Genomic DNA, 21981 nt, shown 5'->3' with positions numbered 1-21981 from the left:
TTCATGGAGGCTAGCTCACCAACTCCCCCATCCATTCTATGGAAAGAGCCTTTCTAGCTAGCACAGAAACTCCACACCTCATGGAGAGGGTATCTAGAGAGTGACACTGGTGCCCTTGGATGGGCCTGATCTCCAGTCATCATCCTGATCTTGCCCCAAAACTGCCAGGCTGTAGGTTTTGGAAGCTTAAAGGCTGGGAGCAAGCGAGAATACGCCAGGCAGGAAGTGCCCCCTTTTGGGCAGAGGAAAGAGCTGATGTGTAGGTAGGCAACAGACTGTCCCCGGTTCTGGCACCTAGAATCCTGTTCCAAGCATGGAGTCAAACCTAGTAACTCCCCTAAGCTGGCTCTCTCTCCTCAGTCACTCAAACACATTTCCTCTCACTTTTGAGAGAGTTCAAGGAAAAAGGCATCTCCTCAGAGGCAAACTTACCTTGCATGGCCTTCCTGGGAGCCTACTCAGGGGCAAGTAGAGTTCCAGTTCCAATCTCTTCTCTCAGCAGGAACCACTCAAAATGAGCTGCTGCAGCTCTTTTATATGATTTCCCCCAGGGATCTCTTCCTATTTCCACTTGACACCAAAAAGTTGTGAACTCCCATTCACCAAATGAGGGGCACAGGAGAAAGTACCCTTCTGTGTCCTCTACCCCTTCCTCCAAGATTCACACCTCAGTGCTCTCTTCTCTATCAACCTACCCCCACCTTCAGCGCTTATCTCCTGAATGACCTTTCACCCTGAGACTCTTTCCAAAGGTATCCAAGGGGTCCTGCCTCAGAAGCAATTACTCTTGATTTCTTACTCTCATGAGTCTCCTAAAGACTGATCAAGGACCAAGTCTCTAAAGAATGAAGCATTCCTCTAAACTTGACTATCAATTTCATAAGAGTGCAATTTGTTGTAAGAAATCATACAAAGTTAGGAATAAATACATCACCAAGTGTTACTTTTGAGCATGTGGAACCCAGATTGGAACTACATTCAACCATGCTTCACGGTGTGACAATTGTGGTCCATGAAATCCTACCATCAGATGGCCACAACCTCTGCCAGTGGAAGCCCATTAAGTAGAGTACCCCATGCTATGAAATGTTGCCAGTAAAAAGAATTCATGTAAAATGGAAAAGCACATGGTTGAAATCATAGCCCCACATTCTGTGTGATATCATTTACAATGTGGATTCAGGTGGCATGGAATTCCTCCTGCTCATCATTTCAGAGAAATGTTCCCTCCTAATTGGATTCTCCAGATAAGTCCCAGTGGATTATACCCTTGGGCACTGAGAGAATCTGTGCAAATCCACCAATCTGAAATTTGATAACAGGGACACCTTCAGCCAGTTTTGTGAATTTGTTTAAATGAGTATAGAGTGCCCATAACCATGGCTGCCACAGGACAGATCCCACATGTGTATGGAGTATCCTGATGGGCTCCTTAATTCGTTGTGATAAGACCCATGAATCAACAGCCACATGATGAAGTACATCAACTGTGAAAACCTTGGCTCCTAAGATCAATGGAATGATCCATGTTGGAAAGGAATCATAAACAATGCTGGTCCAGTTAAGATGTACTTCCATAGGACAGAGAGTGAGAGAGAGGTCCAGAGGAAGATGAATAGAGAAACGGAGAGACAGAGAGAGAGAGAGAGAGAGAGAGAGAGAGAGAGAGAGAGAGAGAGAGTGAAGGAGAGAGGCCGGTTCTCTCTCCTCAGTCACTCAAACACATTTCCTCTCACTTTTGAGATTTGAACGAAAAAGGCATCTCCTCAGCAGCAAACTTACCTTTCAGGCCTTCCTGGGAGCCTACTCAGGAATAAATACAGTTCCAATTCAAAGCTGTCCTCTCAAAATAGGAACTGGAAATGAACTGCTTCAGGCCTTTTAAATGATTTCCCACAGGGACCTCCTCACATTTCCACTTGACATCAAGAAATTGTGAACTCCCATTCACCAAATGAATGGCACAGGAGAAAATATCCTTCTGTTCCCTCCACTCCTTCTCCAAATTTCACACCACACTTCTCTCTTCTCTCCCACCCTACTCCAACCTTCCATAATTATCTCCTTTGCACCACTGAATGACCTTTTGCCTTGAGACACTTTCGAAAGCTATCCAACAGTTCCAGACTCAAAAACAATTACTCCTAATCTCTTTTTCTCAGGAGTCCTGTAGAAACTGTCCAAGTTTCCAGGGCCTAGAGACTGAGCACCTCCTCATCAAGAGTTGACTGACATTCCTGCTGGTCTCACTGTAGCATACCAACACATCAGGGGAACACAGCTAGGGCCCCAGCTTAACTTCTGCTCAACTTTAGACTAGACAACTCACACATGCTAGATAGAGGGAGGAAAGTCATTCTCAGTAACCTAGTCCCCAGAGCCCATTCCTCCTATGTGTTCAATAGACCCAATACCTCCAGCTATGGGGCCAGGACTTACTAATCAGTACAAAATGCTAGGAGATCCTGGAAACAGTTTAGCAGAATCTTGGTATAGATCAGCATCTCATACTGTATGCCAGATTAGCTCTGAATGGACACATAAATTAGACATACAGGTCACCTCAAACACATTAGCTGAATCATGAAGAAGATATATTTTGCAATGCTGGGTAGGGGAAGAATACATCATGAAAGAAGGGATAGGGAAGGCTACAGAAAATCAAATCAGCAACTTTTGTCACATAGAAAGCCTTTGCGTCTTAAATCTGCAAATCTAAAGAGGAGGAATTAACTAGAAGAAACGTGCAGCAAATTTTTTCTGATGAAAACCTCACATCCAAAATATTTAAAGATGGATATATATTTATAAAAGTGCATCACTCCTCAATCCTCAATAGACAACTGATCAAAAGCTGAAACAGATCATTTTCAAAGGAAGAAATACACATTATGAACAAAAATATGGGGGAAAGTTCTCCATCTGTAATCCCTAATGCAAATTAATAGTTATTAGAAAGATTCTCAGATTAGTAAAGGTGACAAAAAATGGAATTTAATGTTAGAGAGAATTTATTTTACTTGACTGTATCTTTGTTACTTTCCTTTTCTCCTGTGAGATATCAGGTCAGAGAGGGAGAAGTAAAAGTTTGTTTATTTTAAAATAATATTAAGGTTTTTAAAAGCTTAAGGAAATATGTAATAATTAGATAAATGTAAATTTAAATATCTCTGCTGGTTCAGCTAGGTGGCGCAGTGAGTAGAGCCCAGTCCTGGAGTCAGAAGGACCTGAGTTCAAATCCGACCTCAGACACTTGACACACTAGCTGTGTGATCTTGGGCCAGTCACTTAACCCCAATTGCCTTACCTTCCCCCACCAAAAAAGAAAATCTCTCTGTGATTCCACCTCTTACTCATGCAAATTGGCAATGATGACAAGGGAAAAAATAACCAGGGTTGCAGCAACTGTGGGAAAATAGGCAAATTATTCAATTCCTTGTTGATAAAGGTGTGAAGCTCCCAGAATCACTACATTGTGTCTCCACTTTACCTCAGTGATACCATGAGAAGGCATAGTCCCTTAAAGCAAAGAAAGGAGAAGAATTGAAGAATATGACAATATTTATTGGAGCTCCTTTAGTGATCAAAACTTGAAACTAAGGTGTCATGCCCTAGACTGTCATGTCAACTGAACACAAGGTGGTACATGGATGGATTGGAACACAAATATTCCATAAAAACAGGCAATTATTGTAAAGACCAACAACTTTGAAAGATGTCAGTACTCAGATTACTGTGATAACCAACCACTATTCCAGAGGACTCTGTGTTATTTGTTTCCTGACTGAGAGATGATGGATTTGACATGTTGAATAAAAAATACACCTGGGAATTGATTTTGTACATGACCATGTGCTCTTGTTACAAATGCGTTTTGTTTGTTTTTCATATTGGGATAGGAGACAATGGCATTATAAAGTAAACTATGAATGAGATTGGATTCCCACCATGATCCCCACCAAAAAAGGAAAAGAAGGTTTGATCGATTTTTTAAATAGAAGAGATGAAGTTCCTAATAAAACCAGGACAGCTTTCTAAACAGCATATTGGAATTTTTATTGTTCAAAAATAAAACCAGCTCTACATAATAGAAATCATGTCATATGCAATTTCCTTTTTCTAGTTTATACTGTATGTAAAGTGCTCCTTTTATTTGGTGTTTGAGAATTTCAAAGGTAAAAAAAGTCTAATTGTTGGTTTCCTTTTTGTCATTTCCATCATCCTTAAAGGCATGAAAAGTGTCATAAAAGACAGGGGCAAAAGCTAGTTCAAGTTAATGAAGTTTATTGATTATCCCAGATAGTAGCCCAAATACATGCATGTAGGCTGAATATGTGCATGAAGGTGGCCTGGGAGCATCTACAGACTTCACCTAAAAAGGTCTTGTGTATAAACCCTTGAACAATCAACTCTGACTTCTTCTCTTTACCAAACATTTTTCCAGCGTTAACATAATACTGAATCAAGTACTTACCTTTATCCTGTTTTCAAGAACATGGAGATATTTGCTTTCATGCAATCCTGCAATTTATCAGCAAATCTATTGTCTCCTTTTTCCTGTTTGCAATATTGTAGAGGGGGACAATACTTTTTTCAGAATTCTGTTATATACTTATCTAAAACTGAACCATTTATTTCTCCCTCTTGAGACTAATCATCTCATGATTTTCTAATAATTCCCAAAGCAATATGAGCCAGAGCAGATATGACTCACAGCTTACAGAGTAGGGAACATGTCCAAAACACTGAGAGACTAACAACATGATGATAAGGTGAATCAGGAGATCCAGTGAAGCTGCAGATTGAGGAGTGTCAAATCTGGCAGTGTCCAGGATCTATTCCTTCAGGTGTCTGGGAAGCAGCTTCTGTGTCTCTTTCAAGTGTCTATGCATGTCCCTTTTGGCCATTCCCCAGGTGACTGTCCCAAGGAAGGGCCCCAACTCCAGACAAGATGGCCCCCCCCCCCCCCGCACTGCTTTTCAACCATCATCTAGGTTCCAGGTTAATTGTGGAGATTCTCTGGGTCAGGGTTGGGGAGACCACATGTGGCCTTCTTGGTCCTCAAGTGTGACCCTTTGATGGAATCCAAACTTCACAGAACAAACCCCCTTAATAAAAGGAATTGTTCTGTAAAACTTGGATTCAGTCAAAAGGCCACACCCAAGGACCTAGAAGGCTACATGGGGCCACAGGTTCCCCACCCCAGCTCTAGGTAATGCTGCTAAAGGCTACTAGTGATAAGACTTAGTATAATTTAGAAAACTTGAAAAAAATCTAATCAGATCTGCATTCCAGTACTTAGTTCATGTGAAAACCAGTTCAGACCTTATAGAGCTAATCTGAACAGAGCTAGAGGAAGAACATCAGAGTGGGCTCCAAAGAAGTCCTTTACTTTTACATCCCATTACAGTAATTCAGAGCTGCTGGAACACTGCAATAACAAGATTTCATTAAATAACAAAAATATGGCTCTACCTGCCATAGAGAGATTGGCTACGAAAGGAAGGAGGGACAGACGTTAGTTGGGACTTTTTAGAAACTAGTAAATAGAGAAGAGGAATGGATTGTAATGGTGGAGACAGCCAGAGAACGTTCTCTGAACCCAGAGATGGAGTGGCTTCTTGTAGAGTAGCAAGGAGGTCAGTGTCATTGGGTTAATGACAACATGGCAGGGAAAAGGTGTAAGAATACTGGAATACCAGGTGCTGTCTAGGTCATGAAGGGTTCTCAATGCAGGAGGATTTGTACTTGATCCTGAAGGTGGGGGGGGGGACATCCAGGAAACTGGAATTTATTGAGGAGAGGAGTCACAGGAGTAGACCTGTGATTTAGGAAAATTCTTTTGTGGAAAAATGGAGGATGCATTGGAGTAGGAAGAGTCTTCAGGCCAGCTGACCCAGCAGCAGGCCACAGTAACTGTCCAGGGGTGAGACAATGAGAGCAGTATCAGAGGAGAGAAGGGGGTGTATCTGAGAAATGTTAACAAGGTACAATTCACAGACCTTGGTAGCAGATTGGATAAGAGGGGAGAGAAGTGGGAGTTGAGAATGAAACATAGGTTGATGGAGCATGAGGCTGCCTTTGACAGGGAGAAAGAAGGTAAGAAGTTCTCTTGTGCACACTGTGAGTTTAGGATACTGGACATCATGTTGGAGATGTCTGAAAAGAGGCTGGGAGCCGAGCTAGCTCAGCTTGAATGACTTTGCTTGTGAAAGGACAGTCAGGAGTGAGGTACTAAAATGAAAGTGATTGGGTGGTCAATACTCAATCACTATTAAGCACCTACTATGTGCCATGTCTAGTACTAAGGAATATGAAGTGAAATTTTAAAAAAGTGAGATAGTCCCTGTCCTCAAGGAGCTTATAATTTAGTGAGGAAAGTCATCATGCAAAAGGAAGCTGAAAAGTCTAGGGGATGGGAGAAAGTCCCAGACCTTGGGCACGGTGGAGAAGCCAGTCAGATTAAGTCCCAAAGTGGTGGAGGAATATCAGAAATGAGATGGGCCAGCTGGACTGTCTCCTTAAATTAAAGTTCATGCCCCCACCCCACAGTGATAAAGGATGGATGTGGGAGGATGGAGAAGGAAGGAATTAGGAATAGAGGGAAAAGATCTTGAAAGTTTCTGTTGGGAGTGAGTTAGGTATCCAATTATCAATCAACAAAAGCCTGCCTTCCTCCAGTGAGAGTCCACACTGTGAGTAAATGCTGCGAAGGGGAGAACAGGAACTGAAGACACTATATTGAAAAGGAGACACAAGACAAATTCTTGGGAATCTCCAAAATAGGGAGAAGATTGATAAATTCCATAACTGTTCAGCAGATAAATAATAGAAGTAAAGGAAGTAAAACTAAAATATGACCTGCAAAAAGAGCACAAATAAGTTGTTTCAAAGAAGAAATCAAAATGATGGAAAAATAAAAAGATTTTATCTGTATGATAGAGAATGAGCCAAAATAATAGAAACCTTAAAATGTGAGCCATATCACTGTAAGGCAAATGGAAGAAAATGAGATGGCAGAATATCAAATTCGTAACGCATTGGCCACACGTGGGTTCCACATTTACCCGGTTGGAGAAATAGATCAGTTACCCCAAGTACCAATATATTTCCAGATCTGGTCAACCTCTCCTATACAGCATTCATCAATCTGCTCCTGACTAATCCTCTTCATTCTTGTTTTCTCAAATTCCAGAGTTCTAGGGATCTGTTTAGATCCTTTATTTCTCATAAGGAAACTGGCAATGTCTTTCTCATGAGTTAGATCAAACCCCAACCTTGGTTAATAAAATATTACCTTTGTTAATAAATGAAGGAAACCTCCTTTCCCCTTCTTCATTATCCTTATTTCAATATAACTAAATGTCAAAATTAACAAATATATGTCATTAATGAAAGAAAGCAATCACAAAGCAAAGTCATGAGATGTTTTGTTTGACACAGAGCCACCTCACTAGCCTCAATATAATAACGTAATAATAATTGATAGTTCTATATAATATATAATAATATCATAATTGATAACTCTTTTACCCTTGGCTGGAAATAGTCTCAGTTCAGTCCAGATTGTGATTGATTGATGTGATTGATTGATCAAGATATTTAATTGATATCTCTCAAGAATCCTCTTCATATTTTCTTCTGGATTAGACTTTATTTCAAGTACTCAGGAAATAAGCTAAATCTTTTCTTTTTCTTAATGCTCTTTTCAGTGATCATAGGAAACTCTCCCCCAACCCCAAACCCACCTGAGAACTTAGAATACCTTCTGGCATATCACTAATTCTTCAGGAAATTTTCCTTATAACATGTCCCTTATGCCTGTTCTGATGAAGAAGAAATGTCACTTCATCTTCTCTCTCTCTTTCTCCTCCAGAGATCCTTATATACATCTAAACATAAATTCTCTGATTCCATAGGGAGAAGCAATCCATATCAACACATGCTACTTTTTATTCCAGATATAAATACAAAATGCTTTTCTCAGCATTCCCTTGAGTTTTTCATGATGTGGTTCTAAGTATGAGTGGCCCTGACACTCATAAGGTGTCCTGACACACACATGGGTCAAATGGGAATTTATGTACAAAAGTTCACTGAAGAAAATAATTCCTTAAAAATTAGAGTAAGGAAGTGAAAGGTAATGACTCCATGAGACATCAAGAAACAATAAAACAAAATCCAAAGAATGTAAAACTAGAATAAAATGTGAGATATCTTGATGGAAAAACAACTGAACTGGAAAATATGAATAGGTAATTGAAGAATTATTGGACTACCTGAAAAGCATGATCAAAAATGAGCCTGGACAGCATCATTCAAAAACTTATCAAGGAAAACTGCAATGAAATCTTCAAACCAGAGGATAAAATAGAAATTGAAAGATCTCACCAATATCCTCCTGAAAACAGTCCCAAAATGAAAACTTCCAGGAATATTACAGCCAAATTCCAGAGTTCCCAGGTCAAGTAGAAACTATTGCAAGCAATAAGAAACAATTCACATATTCTGAGGCTACAATCAGGATCACACAAGATTTAGCAGTTTCTAGTTAAAGGATTAGAGGGCTTGGATTATGATATTCTAGATAGCAAAGGAGCTAGGTTTATAATAAAAAATTGCCTTTCCAGCAAACATTTATGATCTGGGTGTGGAGGGAGGGAGTGGACATTCAGTGAAATAGAAGGTATTAAAGCATTTCTGAAGAAAAGACCAGAGTTGAATAAAAAATTTGACTTTCAAATATAAGACTCAAGTGAAGCATAAAAAGGTAAACAGGAAAAGAGAAGTCATAAGGGATCCAATAAAGTTAATCTGTTTATATTCCTACATGGGAGGATAATAATTGTGACTCCTAAGAACTTTATATTGGAGCAGTTAGAAGGAATATACATAGAGAGAGCCTGACTGTAAGTTAACTATGATGGGATGATATCTAGAAAAAAATAAAATTAAGGGGTTAGAAAGAGTTGCACAGGGATGGGGGAAGAGGATAAATGGAGTAAATTATCTCACATAAAAGAGCTACAGAAGTTTTTACAATGGATGGGAAGATGGGGAAAGTGAAGGGAAGGAGAATGTTTGAACCTTACTTTCATTGGAATTGACTCAAAAATTTAATAGCACATTCAGTTGGATATAGTAATTAATCTTCCCCTACAGGAAAAAGGAGGAGAAGAGGATGAAAGGAAGAGTGTGGGGTGATACAAAGGAAGGACTATTGGATGAGGTGGTGGTCAAAAGCAAAACATTTGAGTAGGGACAGGATGAAATTAGAGAGAATAATAAATGGGGAAGTGGAATAGAGGGAAACATTGTAACCATAACTGAAAATTTTTTTTTGCAAGTTTCTATGATAAAGGCCTCATTTCTCAAATATGTAGAGAACTGAGTCAAATTTATAAAAATATAAGTCAGTACCCAATTGATGAATGGTCAAAAGGACACAAAAAGGTGTTTTTCAGATGAAGCAATAAAATCTATAGTTATATGAAAAAAATGCTCTAAATCACTATCGATTAGAGAAATACAAATTAAAACAACTCTGAGGTACCATTCTACATCTATCAGATTAGCTCATATGACAGAAAAGGAAAATGATAAATGTTGGAGTGAGTGTGGGAAAATTGAGGCACTAATTCATTGTTGCTAAGGTGGTATACTGATTCAATCATTCTATAGATAAATTTGGAATTATGCCCTTAGGGCTATAGAAACCATACATACCCTATGACTAAGCAGTAACACTACTAGATCTATTTCCCAATTTTTTTTTAAAAAAGGACCTAATTTATAAAGTATAGTGACTCATTTTGTGGTAGGAAAGAATTGGAAATTGAGATGATGTCCATCAACTGGGGAATGGCTGAACAAGTTGTGGTATATGATTGTGATGGAATATTATGTGTTATAAGAAATAATGGGCAGGATAATTTCAGAAAAACCAAGAAAGACTTACAGGAACTGATGCAAAGTGAAATGAGCAAAACTGGGAGATCATTGTATACAGCAACAGCAATATCCTAAGATGATCGATTTTGAACAACTTAGTTATTCACAGCAATACAAGAATCCAAGACAATTCTGATAGACTTCTGATGAAAAGTGTTATCCACCCACAGACAACTGAAGAACTGATAGAATCCTAATGCAGATTGAGAATGGGTTTCTAACTTTATTTTTCTTGTGGTTTTTTTTGGTCTGTTTTCTTTCACAACATGACTAATATGGACATATATCCATAACTATACATGAAAAAGTTATTAATTTGCTTGCCTTCTCATTAAAGGAAGATGATTTGGAGTCAGGGAGATAATTTGTAATTCAAAATTATAAAACGTAATATTAGAAATTGTTTTTACATGTACTTATAAAAAACTATTTTTAAAAAGAATGTATCTACTAATATGAGGATCATTGAGGTAATACCTGTAAAGCTTTGAAAACATGAAATCACTATTTAAAGGCTAGTTTTTGTTATAATTCCTTGAGTCATAAGTTTCATAGTAGAGTCATTGGCTAAAAAGGTGTGGACAGTTCTGTCACTTATAATTCCAATTAATATTCAAAATAGTGTAGAAGAATGCAGCATGTTGCAATGATAGGGCATTGGATTTATAGTCAGGAAGATGTGTTCAAATGCTGCCTCAGATGCTCTCTAGCTGTGTAACTTTGGGCAAGGAACAATCTCTGCCTCAATTTACTGCTCTCTAAAATGAGGGAGTTTGATTCGCTGAACTCTATGATCCCTTCCAACTCTAAATCTGCGTTTCCGTAAAAAGTATGTTTATATGTCTCTTTCCATTGACTCTTCCAGGATTCCAGGAAGGAGGCCTAGTAGGACCCAATCTGAAATTATACCACAAACTATTTTGTAATATTGAAAAATAGAAAGTTTGAAAAATTGAACAGATCGGGTGCATAATATACAAAACAAAATGGGGACTGGAGTCAGGATGGTGGAACAAGACCAGCCTGCTTACCTAGATCTAACAATATATCTCTCCTTGATAACTTAACAAACAATGAACAAAAAAGACAACAAAAACCACAGTGAATCATTTTTGCAGCCCAGGACAACTTACTAAGACATAGAGGTCTATGATGGGAGCTGGTTGGAAACATGGTGCAATGCAATTAGCAGTAGCCATGGGCTTTGGATACAACAGCATCAAAGGCTTGGAAAAAGGATTGTACATCTGGCTGGACAAAGGTTCCATGGGACCCATTAAATATTATTACTGACCACAGGATGTGGAGATATTTGGCTGCTCTGGCACCCATTATCTACTTTCTGATCAGAATTTCAGGCTGGAGAGGTGTAGTAAAGGTCACATGAGGGACCAGGGATCCTACTTGTATAAGGACCAGAGAATAAACCAAAAAGTCAGCGATCAAATCTTTTCCACCACTGTGGAAGCACCAAAAACATACAAGCTTATAGACCTAACAGTAAAAAGTAGGAGCACATAAAAGACAAGTGCAGGCCAGACGTCCACCCCATTAGTGAACAGAAAACAACTCTAACATGGAGTCCAAAGTCAAAAAATAGACTAGAAAAAATGAGTAAACAAAGAAACAAAAGTGCCTGACCATAAGTAACAACTATGGTGGCAGGAGCTCAAGACTCAAACAGAAGATAATGACTTGAAAATGCCTACAAGCAAAGCATTAAAGTGAATAATTTTTTGCAGCCCAGGGCAGCTTAAGAAGCAATATTGCAGGAGAATCAGTAATGGTTCTGGGCTTTGGAGGCACCAGCAACAAAGCCAACAGCACTGGGGTGGAAAACACCTGGTTAGAGAGAGATTCCATGAGCTAGTCTTTGTCAAAGAATGTGGAGATATTTGGTGGTTCTGTCACTCATTATCCAGTTCCCGCTCAGAGTTTCAAGTTGGAGAGGTTTGGTCAAGGATGTGAGGGATCAGGATTCCTACTAGGGTAACGACCAGAGAACAGACTAAGAAGTCGGTGATCAGATCTTTCCCCGAATCATACCACTTTGGAAGCTCTGAAAACTTACCAATCCATAGACCTAGCAGTAAAAGCAGCAGTACATAAAATACAAAAGCTCAGACCAGAGAGTGGTCAGCAGAGAACAACTCTAACATGAAGTCCCAAGTCAAGAAATAAATTGAAAAAAAAAATGAGCAAACAAACAAAGAACCTGACTGTAAGTATCAACCATAGTGATAGGGAACTCAACGGGAGTTGTCCCATGTTGTCCATTAGGTAGGAATGTATAGAAGATCCTGTTCGTATCCCTTTGACCATTTATCAATTGAGAAATATATAAATTTGGCTCAGTTCTCTACATGTTTGAGAAATGAGACCTTTCCTCTGTGAAAATTTACTAAAGAAAATTTTTTTCTTAGTTTTCTAATTTTCTTGTATTTTGACTTGCATTTTCTTGTATTATTGCTTTGTTTTGTTCTGTATAAACCCTTTTTATTTTCATGTAATCAAAATTACTCATTTTATCTCCTGTCCATCTTTATCTCTCGTTTGGTCATAGATCTGACAGATAATTTCTTCCAGGATACACTTACTTGCTTATGATTATCACCATTTATTTGAATCACACATGCACTTTGAGTTTATCTTGGTAGGTGCCCTTAGTGGAGACAGGAAATGATGAGGGGCTGTAGTGGTGTGTGGTTGAAAGGGAGACAGAACACATATATCTAGCCTCATCTTCCTTCCCCACCCTCCCACACACATACCTTTCTCCAAAAGAGAATTTCATTCCTGCTAGGTGCTTTTTTCAGAAGTAGATCTGGAGGTCTGCAAGACAGAGCACCAGGACTAGTCAGGAAAACCTGAGTTCAAAAATGCAGCCTCAGACACTATCTGTATAACCCTGGGCAAGTCACTTAACCTTGTTTGCCTCAGTTTCCTCGTCTGTAAAATGAGTTGGCAGAGGAAATGCAAGCTTCTCTAGATCTATGCCAAGAAATCACCAAATGCATCACAACGAGTTGTAATGACTGACAGGACGGAGTAATAATGACAAAAACATACACAATGTTATGTATTGAAAATATGAAAAAAGTTATTAACCAGTTAGACATGTTAATTCGGTCAAATGCATTTCTAAATTATGCTACATAGAAAATAATTAATCTTATTACCTTTAGTATTTCATACTAATCACATCAAAAATCCAGTATAGAGGTGTATATTCAGTGTACTTTCACTCCTGTGGTTTCAGGAAGATGCAGAATAGTCTTGCGTTATTTGGATTTCTTTTCCTTTGTATTTGAAGGTCTTTCTCTTGATTTCTTGTGTGGCGGACAGCCTGCGTCCCCATAAGGCTCGGTGATGTGGTGAAGAAGAAAGACACGGGAGGTGGGCAAAGATAGACCAATTCTGTTTATTGATCTAAGGGTCAAGATATTTATAGACAGAAACTGCAAACCTACGTGATCTTCTGCTCGTCTCCTGTCCTAGTGATGTGGTCAGTCTTATTGGCTTAAAGACTGTTAGCCTAGAGGGCATCTATTTTACATATCCCTTGTTTTCTGTAATTCCCATGTTTGTATCACGGAGACAGCAACATCCAGGGGGCATGGAGAGCCATTCCAGATGATAATGAGCACAGTCTCAAAGAACAGATTCCCCGAAGGTCTATCCTGAACTTGTCAACCGCACTCCATCCTGGCCCTCAACCTTCTTGAAGAATTTGTTGGGTTGTCATTAGAACTAATAAGTCTAACCACTATGATTTTGATGTTTGCAGCATTTTTTTCTAAGAAGTCATCTGTGGATTCTTTCAAAGGAAGTTTTACAATTGACAGAAGTACTGGAAAGTTTTCTAGTATTTCCTGTATTGTACTGTTCAGATTTTTTTACTTATTATATTTGTCTGGGAGACCTATAATCTTTAAATTGTCTCCTTTTTTGCCCTGTCTTCTAGATCACTATGTCTATATGGAAATCATGTTTCCTTTTAATGTCATTGCTGTGTTGCTTCTTTCCTAGATCGATACTTCTCAAACTGTGGGTTTTGGCTCAGGTCTCTACATATTTGAGATGTGAGAACTTGATCTGTGAAAGTTTACTAAAATAAAAAAATTTTCTTTGTGTTCTAATTATCTTCTATTTTGGCTGCATTGTACTGGTTTGCATAAACCCGTTTTATTTTCATGTAATCAAAATTACCCATTTTATCTCCTGTTAGCCTTTATCTCTTGTTTGGTCATGGGCTTTTTCTCTACCCATAGATCTGACAGGTAGTTTCTTCCAAACTATATAATTTGCTTATGATTATCACTGTTTATCAAAATCACACACTCACTTTGAGCTTATCTTGGTAGATGTTATGAGTGTGTGTTCATCCTTCATTGCCAAAGAAGACCATGCCATCAGAGAAATAATGACATGATTTGCATTTGACTTTGTTTTGAGTGAGGGAGGGCTGTGCAGGTCACCAGCCTCACTTCTCCTCCAGAGCCATCTGAATCCAGTGACCAGATATTCATGAGGATGACTGGAGATGACCCAGGATGAGGCAATTGGGATTAAGTGACTTGCCCAAGGTCACACAGCTAGTGAGTGTCAAGTGTCTGAGGTAACATTTGAACTCAGGTCCTCCTGACTCCTGCACTGGTGCTCTATCTAATGCACCACCTAGCTGCTCCAGTAGATGGTACAAGATGCTGGTAAATGCCGATTTCTGCCAGACTATTTTCCAGGGTTAAACCAAGCTGTCCTCACCTTGAAGGTGGCAGCTGCCAAATTTTATTCTGGCTCCTTGGTATTGAAACTTTCTTCTGGGCTACTAACAGCTTTTTTTCCTTTTACCTGGATTCTCTGTCAATCCTGGGAGTTTTCATTTTGGGGTTTCTTTCAGGAGGTGATCAGTGGATTCTTTCTATTATCTGGTTCTAAGAGTTCTGGGCAGTTTTCACTTATAATTTCTTGAACTATGATATGTAGGATTTTTTTCATGGTTTTCAGATAGTCTAATATTAAATTATCTCTCTTTAATCTGTTTTCCAGATCAGTTGCTTTCAATTTTATTTTTCTCACATTTGTTTTTCAATTTTATAATTCTGTTTTACTATTTCTTATTGTCTCATTGGATTATGTGTTTGTGTTTGGTTCGTTCTAATCTCCAGGGCATTTAGGTCTTGTGCTGGGATTTCCACACAGATTTTCAGCTGTCAATATTTTTTTTGCCATTCTTTTCTTCTTAGCTATTCTACTTTGTCTCTAATTTCATTTCTTCCAGGTATTCTTGTACTCCTTGTGGTTCAGATATTTTTTGTTCTTGAGGTTTAATTAAACTCATGAGACTGCTCTCTTTTTCAGGGCTTACCCCTTGGGCATTTCTCAGCCAGTTCTGCCATTAGATCACCATGCTATATAAAACACCACAATAAAAAACCACAGTTGTTATGGAGGAAATGGAATTAGAAACACAATATTTCCAGCCACGAATATCTATTTTGTGACAATCTATCATTTTCTCTGATGGTCCATAATTCCTTTATGACTGTTGCTTGAGAGATATCACATGTCCTCATTTCTTTCAAAATGTTTTATTTCAATCTTCTATTTAACACTTAAAGTCTTCCTTTTGCATATACTGCTTGACATTTTTGAACCACGATGCTTACAGATATTGGGGATGTTGGATCAGTGGGGGTTTTTTAATATAAAAAGGCTCACAAATGCAAAAGAATAGCAAAAGGCAGCCTTATAGGATAACCCATGAATGTGGTGAACTGAGGTAGGTGTTTGAGGTGTGTGTGTATGTGTGTTTTCTGTGTTTCTATAAGGCTTGGTTCAGCTTGTGCAGTCACACAAAAGTGTACCAAAGCAAACATGCAATTAATATTGTGCTCAAATTATTCCCTAATATATCAATTGTATCATGACAAATTATGTTTTCAGAACAAGTGTTCTAGCAGAACTGACTGTGTTTGGAATTTTCCTTGGTTCTGTCATCTAAGTATCTTCACTATCAGTCTAGGTTGAGGGGACTGTGCTTGGGTCCTGATCTGATCTGGCACTCTTTAGATCAGAAGGGCCTGCCTAATCCTAATCCTAACCCTTAGTGTAGTGGCCAAGACTAAGTCTCTCCTTCATGAGTCTGCAGGCTGTTCCAGTGCTGATCTCCCACCATAGAGCTCTGAGATACCCCACTTTACCTGGGCTCCCCCCAGCTGCTGGGCCTTGGGATCTGATCTTTGCCCAAGGTCTTTCTCCAGTTTTAGGGCTTAGGGCTGTTTCCTCCCATGTTGGCTGTGGCAGGGCCATGCTGGGCTAGAAACACCTGTCCAGATACCCCAGGGGTGTGTTCTGCTTTAGAACTTTCCAGTTCAAGACTTTTTGTCTCTGGTCTGCATGGAATCTACAGGGGATTCTCCAGTCATTTTTAGCTGGTTTTTCTTTTTGGAGAGGGGAGGGTTTACAGTTGGGTTTCTCTGAGTCTTAGCATAGCTGTCAACTTCCCACACCCCACCCCTACCCTGACCCCATCTGGCCTTTAAGGCCCTTAACAACCTCACCTGATAATCATTTAATATCATTTTTTTTGGACCTTAATAAGGGCCAGAGCCTAGCCTCAATTAACCAACTAGAAGAAAATCCTGGACCTAACAGCTTCTTTGTTCTCTGAGTAAACTCAGAGGATACTTCTTCCTATGTCAACAAGGCCAGATGGGGCCAACTTAACATTCTTTAACCCATGACACTATCTTGAATAATGGGACTTTTCCCACATATTAACATTTTGTGGACATATACTATGTTATGACATGTTAATAGTAAAGAAAACAGATATCCTGGGTCATAATTTCAATTGACACTTTGTCAATTCTCTTATCTTTTTGTATTTACCACCTATTCAATTAAGAAAATTCCTTTCTCATGGTGCAGTTGAGCACATAGAGAGCCCATAAACCTGAGGGCCGCAGATTTCCTGGGATTGTCCTAAAACGTATTTAAGTCTAGTCATTCTTATATCAGACAGAAGTTTCCTTTTGGCTCCATGATCATGGAGCTAGCTTTAAGGGAATAAACAATGTAGATTTACATATCACCTAGCCTGTTTGCCTCTTTAACCAAACTTTCAGGTCGACACACCCTATGCCCCACGTGCCACACAATTATTTCAGCCAAATTAGCTTATTTGCTTTCCCCCCTCTACATCATTCCATCTCACACCCCTGTGCTTTTGTAAAGGCTGTCCCCCATGCTAGGCATACCCAGAGGTGTTGTGAGGCTTAAATAAGTTGATGGAGACCTGGTGAGAGTAACATGAGGAGGAAGAGGATAACTAGCACTTTAAGGTTGGCAAAGTGCTTTTCACCCATCATCTTATTTATTTTTATCACTGACTTCTTTCCCTGAGCTTTCTACTGCATTCCTGCTGAGCTCAGGCAATGCTTATAGAGCAAGAGAGGGGTGTGCTGGTAAATGTTTAACAACCAGGCTGTCTGGAAGACAAAATATATAAGTACACATGCTTTTAAATTTCATCTTCATTATGAACACATTCTTCAGTCTATATAATCAACAAAACAAAAAATCAGGTCCTAACTTGTATCAATTGTTTACTCTCTCTTCAGTGATCACAGGAAACTTCTTTCCTTCCAGAACACACAGTCTAGCATCTCACCAGCTCTTCATGGGGTTTTCTTTGTAACATATCACTTTTGTTTGCTCTAAAGAGGAAGATGTTTCACTTTACCTTCTCTCTTTCTCCTCATGTATCTCTGATCGGTCACGTAACTTCTCTGATCCCATAGGGAAAAGCAATTCAAAGTGACATGTTTCTCAACTTTATTCCAATTGCAAATATAAGAAGCTCTCCTTATTATTGCATTGGGCTTTTCATGACTGTGGTTCTAAGTGTTGTCTTTGACACTGAGAAGGTTCTTTATATTTTGGTTTCCTCCCGTAAATTTCAGCTCTAAGTCCTATGACTTTTGATGCTTTAGGTGTTGGTGACATTCCAGGATGTGGCTGTGGACTTCACCCCGGAGGAGTGGAGCCTCTTGGACCGTCCTCAGAAGGAGTTGTATGAGGAGGTCATGTTGGAGAATGCCTGGAACCTGCTGTCCCTGGGTAAGGACACTTCTCCTGATAACTCTGAAACTACTACGGTAAGGACTGCCTTCATGCCTTTTGTAGCGGGCAGTGTTTCTAGCATTTATCAGTGATGAGAAAGGTCAAAGTGCTGATCTCTTGTGTCCAAGAGACAGGATTCTCCTGCTGCCTGGTTTTCCTCTAAAAGGCCTTTACAATGTGTGAGAGAAAGCTAGGAATTTCCTTTGTTGCCTGTGAAGCTGTCCCTTACTAGTTTTGGGAAGCCTAAGATCTAAGATCAAACTGGTGTTGAAGAATCTCAGACTAATTTCAGAGGTTGTACCTAGTCTGACCTCTCCTTGAACATGAATTTTGTCTGCCAGATTTCTGAAAACTGCTCAGGCAGTTTTTCCTTGGAGATGGGCAGTGCAGGGAAGCCCTTATGTCCCAACGTGTAACTCCTTTTTCTTTGGGTTGGGTCTGGTCTTTGGAAGGTTCTTCTTATTCACAGGCATAGATTTGCACCTCACTCCTCCTAGTCTTACTCTCAGAAATCTAATATAGCAAGTGTGTCCTTGTTCTCCCTTTATACCTTCCCAGAATTCCATGGCAAATGGTGGGAAAAGAAGGAATTAAGTATACTTATTATATTCCAGGCACTGTGCTAAAGGCTTTTGTTTTTTAACAAATATTATCTATTTTTATCCTTATAACATGCCTAAATGAATTAAATGAAATTATTATCCTCATTTGACAATTGAGGAAACTGAGGCAAACAGAGGTTAAGTGACTTGCCTGGGGCACTTAACTAGTAAGTTTTTGACACCAGATTTGAACTCAAAACTTCCTGAATCCAGGACAAAGTTCTTTCTCCACTTTACTATCAGCTGCCTCTTAATTTCTAGATAATGGAATCTGTGGATTCAACCCATCCTTCTATGAGGGAAGTGGAGAAAACAGAATTTGCTGCTTCCAAATTGACTTCCCATCCCCCATCAAGGCTCCCAACAGTAAATATCATGGGAAAGGTTCTTGAGGCATCCTGGGAACCCTCCTGTGACCCTTATTTCATGCCCTCTTTCCCTAAAGAGAACTGAGTTACCAGTATTTCTTCATCCTCATCGTTCCTTATTCCTGTGCCCAGGACTTCCAGTTCCCAGAGAAGGTCTGATCTCCTGCTTTGCAGGAGGAGAAGCACCATGGACACTGGATCAAGAAGACCCTAGAACCTCCTGTGCAGGTGAGTGAGGGGAAGGCAAGTCCGTGAGGGCTGTTATCACAAGGGTAGCTACATGTCACAGTGAAGGGAGTGCTAGACTTGGGGGCAGGAAGACCTGACTTGAAATTCTTTTTCTGACACTTTTTAACAGTAGAATCCCAGGAAAGTCACTGAACCTCAGATTCTGTGGTGTGTTTAGCTGGGGCTTTACAGAAGGTAAGGGGAGCATTCCAGGCATGAGGGGCAGCCAGGGAAAGCCCATGGAGACTGGAGATGGTTTGTCCTGTTCAAGGCATAGTAAGGAGGCCTTTGCTCCAGGATTATAGTATATGTGGAGGGGGAGTAAGATGAAAGAAGCCTGGAAAGGGAGGAGAGCAGGAGATGAGGAAGGCCCCTAACAGCCCAACAGAGGATTCTACACGTCATCCTGGTACTAGGGAGCCATTGCAATTTATTGAGGAAGCATTGACTGACAGCTGGGTAGAGCATTGACTGGTCTAGGGAGACTCGAGACAGTGAGACCAAACTGTAGGCTTTTTGCAATACTGCATAGTATGAGTGTGAGAGATGATGAGGAGTGGATGACCTCTGTTTTATGAGTCTGGATAATCAGGGTGACCTGGATAGTGTTAGGAAAGTAAGAAGATGGGAGGGTTGGGGGAAAGATAATGAGGTTAGTTTGGGACATGGTAGGAGGAGAACCCAAAGAAAGGAGTATCACTGAAACCTAGGGAGAAGACAGTGTCAAGGAAAAGGGGATAAGTGACAGTGTAAGAAGCTGCTGAGAGGTCAAGAAGAATGAGGATTAGGAAAAGATCTTTTGGTTTAGCAATTAGGAGATCACTGGTAACAGTTCCAGTGCAAGTCAAGACATCACCTTTGTCGTCATTGGTCCTCTTGGAGAACAAAGGCCAAGCAGCAAGTAGTAGCCACCCTCTGGGGCCCCAACCTTCCAACTCCACTTGGGCAGTGCTACTAATTCTTTTCCTCCTCCTCTTCATTCTCATTCTCTTCCTCTTCCTCCTCTTTTTCTTTTTCCTTCTTGCCTTCTTCCTTTTCTTCTCTTTCTCCTTCTTTTATCATCATGGTCCCTCTGTCCATGTGGGGAGTCATACTCTTCCATGTGGGTATGTTGTCCAAAGGAATGATTTTTTGGTTGCTTATATTTTGTAAGATATTTTGAGGTGTGAGGACTAATTTTAAAAAATTCTTATTTATCGTTTTTACCCTAAAAGCTGGGACAATTAACTCTTCGACTTGTGCAGTGCTCATTTATGATTTCTTGAAATAATAGCTCTGGAATAACAGGCTTTTAAAAAGCCCATTGGGATTTAAATGGAGCTACTTGGTTATTCCTTTAAACTGAAATCACTCTGGCTTTCATTGAACGTCCAATTATGAGTCCCAGCCCAATTCTCTCCAGTTCATTATTTGGGTTTTGACAGCTAGGAGTGAATGTAAATAGCAATTGTTTTCTGTTCTGGCTAGAAACTCTGACAGTCTTCTCTTCCCAGACTGATTCTTGTGTGATGTCAAATGAGGACATCTTCTGTCTCAGTTTTTCCCTAGCCCATAATCATCGAATGGGCATTGCCCTCAGACAAAGTGAAGACCTAGGAAAGACCTCAGTTTAAAAAGGCCAAGTTCACCCACCACAGCCTGGGCCATAGTTGGTCTTCTTGACTTTTGTCTTGTCATTGGACTCTGATGACTCTGGAAGAGAGAGGGAGGCTGATGACTTCACACATCTCTGCCTCACTTCAGTCTAACTCACCTGCTAATCAGTACATCACCGTCTTGATGTCATTGGTCCTCTTCTGAGAATGAAGGATGAGCCACAACAAGAAATGACAAGCAGAATGCTCTCAGAAAAACCTGGAAAGACCTCCCTGAAATGATGCAAGGGGAAGTAAACAGAACCAGAAGAACAGTGTACACAGCAACAGCGAGACTGTATGAAGATCAGCTACAAATGACTTAGTTATTCTCAGCAATGCACCTTCTAAGACAATTCTGAAGGGCTTAGGATGAAAAGCGCTAATCCACCTCCAGAGAAAGAACTGACGGAATCTGAATGCAGATCAAAGCAGACTTTTATTTTTAAGCTTTATCATTCTTGGAGTTTTTTGCCTGTCTTTTCTTTTACAACATGACTAATATGGAAACAGGTTTTGCATGATTGCACATGTATAACCTATGTCAAATTGCTTGCCTTCTTGATGAAGGGGGAGGGGAGGGAGGTAGAAAATTTGGAACTCAAAGTTTTAAGAAACAGATGTTAAAAATTGTCTTTACATATCATTGGGCAAAATAAAATATTAAACAATTTTTAAAAAATGTCTGAACTCAAATTAATTTTGTGTAGTACATTTCTCATGCTATTCTTTTGGCTCATACTTATAGAGCAGTACCTCTAAAAGGATACTGCAGATGTGCCAAGTGTACTACTTGCACTGCTTACAAATACAAACAAGTGAATATGTAATAATAAAATATTTTTTTTGAAGGAAGTACAATGGAAAAAGGCAGTCTAGTATTGTGGATAGACCTTGTCCAGTCAGAGGATTTGAATTTTAGTCTCATTGGTGGGAATGTAGGTCAGGTCATTCTGTCATCATGAGTTTATGGCCTGAGTTGGGAATGTATTAATAATTCCAGTCTTGCCTATGTTGCAGGATCCATGTTATAAGAAAAGCTCTTTGTAAGTTAAATCATCCCAGGGTTGT

General features: G+C 39.6%; 1 protein-coding gene across 1 annotated transcript in view; it reads left to right on the top strand.

The window, feature by feature from the left end:
* The window catches only part of LOC140508234 (uncharacterized), a 56138-nt gene that overhangs the window by 24248 nt on the left and 9909 nt on the right, over nucleotides 1-21981 (top strand).

Source organism: Notamacropus eugenii, chromosome 5, assembly GCF_028372415.1.
Source record: "Notamacropus eugenii isolate mMacEug1 chromosome 5, mMacEug1.pri_v2, whole genome shotgun sequence".
NCBI classification, from domain to species: domain Eukaryota; kingdom Metazoa; phylum Chordata; class Mammalia; order Diprotodontia; family Macropodidae; genus Notamacropus; species Notamacropus eugenii.
The sequence above is the reverse complement of the archived record's forward strand: the minus strand, read 5'-3'. Positions and strand labels throughout refer to the sequence as shown.